This window comes from Onychomys torridus, chromosome 23 (assembly GCF_903995425.1).
Source record: "Onychomys torridus chromosome 23, mOncTor1.1, whole genome shotgun sequence".
In the NCBI taxonomy this organism is placed as follows: Eukaryota; Metazoa; Chordata; class Mammalia; order Rodentia; family Cricetidae; genus Onychomys; species Onychomys torridus.
In genome coordinates this window covers 12,355,982-12,360,779 of record NC_050465.1, presented here as the reverse complement: position 1 = coordinate 12,360,779, position 4,798 = coordinate 12,355,982, and positions in this window count along the sequence as shown.

The following is a 4,798-nucleotide window of genomic DNA, read 5'->3' as shown; positions in this document are numbered from 1 at the left end:
TAGCAAGGGAGGCCTGAGAAGGGCACCCCTTCTCAATTTACACTCAATCTACAGTCCAAAAGAGCAGAGTCAATGTGCAATGACAAGCTTTCTGAAACCAATGCCATATGGGAGGGACGAATGACTAGGATCAGGAAGAAGCCACTCTACTCTGCTGCTGTTCTGAGGGAACTCTCCAGGCTCTGTGGCTCACAGGCACGCACATTCTTTGACTTGATTTAATTGGTTCGGACATTTTTCTAAGCGTGTTTTATTCAGTATAGCCTGTGATCACTTGGCATTTGAGTATGGATTCAGGGACTCGGTGATACAAGAGCCCTTCTTAAATTTTAGTCTGACTTATTGTATTATATTTTTAATTAAACAGCCCATCTGTCAGTGGATTTGTGGCTTTAATCAGGCAAACAAAGCAGAGCAATTAGTTACTGGTGGCTGAGGAAATAAGCCACAGTGTTCCCAACAGACACTGATCCTGTTTTTACGCTTTTAAATTCTGATACACGGAATAGTAGTCATAAAAGACCCGCTGCGAATGGAGAAGACTGTGATAACAAGGCTCAGGCACACTGAAGCTAATTACCTGCAGTAAATGGTTTGAATGTGGGCCAATAAGAGATGGGGAGTAAGCATTTAAAGGCACTATAATAGAAGACATGAAATGAGACAAAAGAAGCGAGGGATGGAAATGTAATGTGTAGAAGAAAATCATATGGGAGATTAAGAAAATTACATTGCTATTGTGTTTTATGCCTGTGCTGTGAATGACCTTTGCTGACAATGGTTCATGAATTAAGTCAGAACGGCATACCGGTTCACTACTTTTTGTTTCCCTTGTTCCTTTCCTTATCTTTTTCCCTTTATGACTTGGATAATTAGCTACATTGCAGATACACAATCCATATACAGGAAACCTCAAAGAATGGGGATGGAGTAGGCTCTGATTATCTAGCTGAAGACAGGAATTTTCCAGCGACGTATCCTCTTTGACAGCCATATCACAGGTAGATTTATGTATTAATAACTATGTAGTTGATGAATGTATATGTTCCTGGATTGTTCTCTGTTGGGGGGATGTTTTTTCTAGTTAACCCATCCTCGTATACACGTAAGTGTGAATAATAGGCTTCTTTGTTTTTATGATAATACAGCACCGGACACAGGAGTTCATATGGGAAATGAGAAGTATATCGGCACTGCTTGGAATCTGGTTCCTTTTTCCTAGAAAAAAGTGATTGTGTTAGACTTGTCCACATTTCAATGACTAGTCAGTTAACTCTGAGAAGCAGAGAGGGAGCAAATGTCTTTTTATTCACGAAGTTATGAAGAAAAAATGCACAAATTGGATGACCTCGCTGCGATCCTGGACAGCAGAACATCTTTGCAGAAGTTAGGTTCTGGCCATTGAGCTGCAAAATCTAGTGCTCAGCTCACCTACACACACAAAAAGGATTGATACTTCCATTTATTAACTAAATTAGTCCAAAATAAATATTTATTCCCTAGATTTCAACAGTTATTTTTAAAGCTAGTATACAAAGATCCCACTGAAGTAAGATGTTTCCATATAGTATCTGTCCTATTGTATACTGATGAGCCATATATATTAAATTACCTATACTTTGTTTATACCTGGAAAAAGGCATCAATTCAAAACAAAATAAATATTTTTAATTGTTAAATGATCACAGCTAATAATATTTGTTCATGGTGGATTCTCTACAGCTTCCCAAGCATTGGAACCATACTTGATGAACTTGTTCTGTTTTCCTTTGTCAAGATGATTTTCAGAGCTAATTGCCATTACTTATTTATTGTTTTAATTTATTTATGAGACAGGTTTGCCAGAGTTTTTACATCCCTGACAGTTAAGTTCAGCCATCCACCTTTGATGGAGCAATTAAACAAATGTAATAATAGTTAAAACCAGAAAAAAGAGATAATTCAATGTGGTCATGTTGGGAAGAGAAACAAAGAGGTCCAATGACCCCAGCCCATACCCCTAAGTCTATATTTCCTATCCTGACATAAAGTTTAGGTTTAAGTAGAGGACCAGAACTATCTATACGTCTTTCTTACTTTTCCTTAATAACTCCATCTTTGCTCTGCTTACTTTTTTACTCTTATTTCCTTATTCTTGGCATTAAACAAGCAACTTGGAAGCCACTGGCCTGAGGTGCCTTGGGTGCCTGTTAATTGTCTGGTGCCATAACTCCATGAGTTAAGCTCAATAAGAACCAGGAAAGTTTCTGTTGATCTCGAAAAATCAATGTCAATAGAACGAGGATCATGAGGGTAGGGACCATCTAGTCATTTGGGGTTCATTACTTCAATAATCCAATCATCAAAAGGAGGGACACAGATATTTCTTTCGATGTCTTCATTCCTTCTGGGATGGTGGGGACAGTGCCTGACTATGTAGCACCACGGGCTTTCAGTTTGCTATGAAGCTCAGGCTGGTTGCTACTACAGGTATGTAGTACCAAACCTAGCTCAAAGAATTGCTTTAAAAAAAAAAAGAGAGAGAGAGATTGCTAAGTACCCAACTCTATAGAATAATATCATCTAAAGGAAGAGAGCAATGAAATGGTAAGAAAGAATTCCGTAAGCTAGCAGTTTATATCACTTGGCATATCTCAGTGTTCTGTTTTCCTAAAAGATTTCTAAATTCTGGAGGCCTCTGTGAATTTGTAACTGTGTACTATGGTGTAATGGGACAAACAAAAATTTAAAACAACAAACTTTCTTGTTGAAAACAATGGAAAAATTATATCTTTTCTTTTAGAAAATTTGTGATTTTCTTTTCCAAAGATATGTATTTTTGGAAAGAGCTACATAAGGAAATCCAGGGATCTCCTTTCTTCTTAAAGACATGGGGACTATCTCTTTGAAGTAAGATTATCAGGATAGAGAGAGCCATTGCCATGGTCAAGGAGAAGGAGCTGAGAGTTATACATCCATATACACAGATGTCAGGAGAAGAGACACTGGGCCTGGCTTGAGCATTTGAAACCCTAAAACCCATCCCCAGACACACACTTCTCCAACAAGGCCACACCTCCTAATCATGGTCAAGTAGCACCACTCTCCAATGACCAAGTATTCAAATATATAACCCCATGGGGTACCATTCCTATTCAAACCTCCATATTCATTATACTAGTTCTTATGAGAAGCCTCAATTGGGTAGGAGCCTGATTTCCATAGTACTTCCTATTGTAAAGATAAGAGTGTATTGGATTTTCCTACTTAACTGACACAGATGATCTTTCTGGTATAGGAATAAAAATTTAATCATTTACATGATGCTGCTCTCTTGAGATATAATTATTGTTATCCTGAAACCACAAAAGCAGTGGGTCCTATTTCTTGGCCACATAAAAGACTAGGAATTCTTCATGTTGCTATACTGTTTTTAGGGGGCTTGGCTTTGATGTACATCACATTCTAGTTTTAGTGGTTATTTAATATAAAATTATTTTCTTTCTTTTCTCCCTTTGTAGAGAGATTTTCTTGGTTTGGAAGAGAGGCTGGTTTTCAGAACATTTCCCCAACAGGTGCTTTTGTGTATATATTGAGGAAAAAACAGTTCAAGGTTAAAGCAAACAAACAGAAAAACATAAATAAATCAGGCCATAAAAACATTACCAGCAAGGTTGACAGATTAAAGAAACACAATTATATTTCTTGGCTTTGCAACAGTTAAAAATATAGATCGTAAGTTGAAGGAGACCAAGAAAAACGTATAGTATTTGGGTGAGTACAGAGCAAACATTATTAGAGAATTAATATTTCTACTTACCCAAATGAGGATAAATTGAAGAGATAATAGCTAGAACTCATAAAAAAAGATGTCACAAAGATTTTTTAATTAGTGTGAGAAAATGAATTAGGGAACAGACAATGGACATGAGTGTGTGACTTCTGTAGGATAAATGGTTGCTGAATATTAACACAAGAAGAAGTAGGTGTTGGTGGATATGGTTGTTGTTATAAATAAGAGTATTTGTTTCAAAGTCCTTAAATATTTTATTGAGATAAATGAGAGGTTTAATATCTCTTGATTCATAGAGAAAAACTATTTAGGATAAAAAGCTTTGACTTTACAATTTTTTCCCAGTGGAATGTCTCAAAAGTTCTTTCAAATTTTCATGGATTTGCTGCACCCTCCTTTGCATCTCTTTCATTTCACTTCTCCTGACAACTCACGAAAAGGATGCCCAGAAATTTATGAGTCTCAAATTAAAGCATTCAGTTTAAAGAGATAGGCCGAAGTGTCAATTTGTGAGATTTATGACTTTCTGAATTTGGAAGAGATACTAACACCATGTCTGTGCTCTGCATGGTGCTAAACTAATCAGCTCTGAAGGGACAGATCCAGTCAGGTGGTTGCTGGAGTTATTGCCAAGTTGTCTTGTTGTTGTCTCTGTCCTGCATACTCATACCCAAAGCCTTCTGGCACTGATACAAAAGGCTTTGCAATTAAACTTAGTCTGGGTCAGTTGCATGTCACAATTCAACATTGGCACACACATAATACACTCCACTCCCATATACATACATTTTCTCACAGTCTTCTGAGATTGAGAACCTTTTCTTAACCATAGTCATAGAAATAGGTAGAATCACTATAATTCATTTTTATTCTCAGAAGCACAAACCTAAGTTTGAACACCAACTAAATAGTGGCAGTTACATCATGGAGGAATCAGGAGTTATCATCAACAGCAACAAAAAGACAGGCTTTATTGTTTAGTAGTGTGAGCTAAATTTTGGCTCAGTGTATGACTTAAGAGTTATT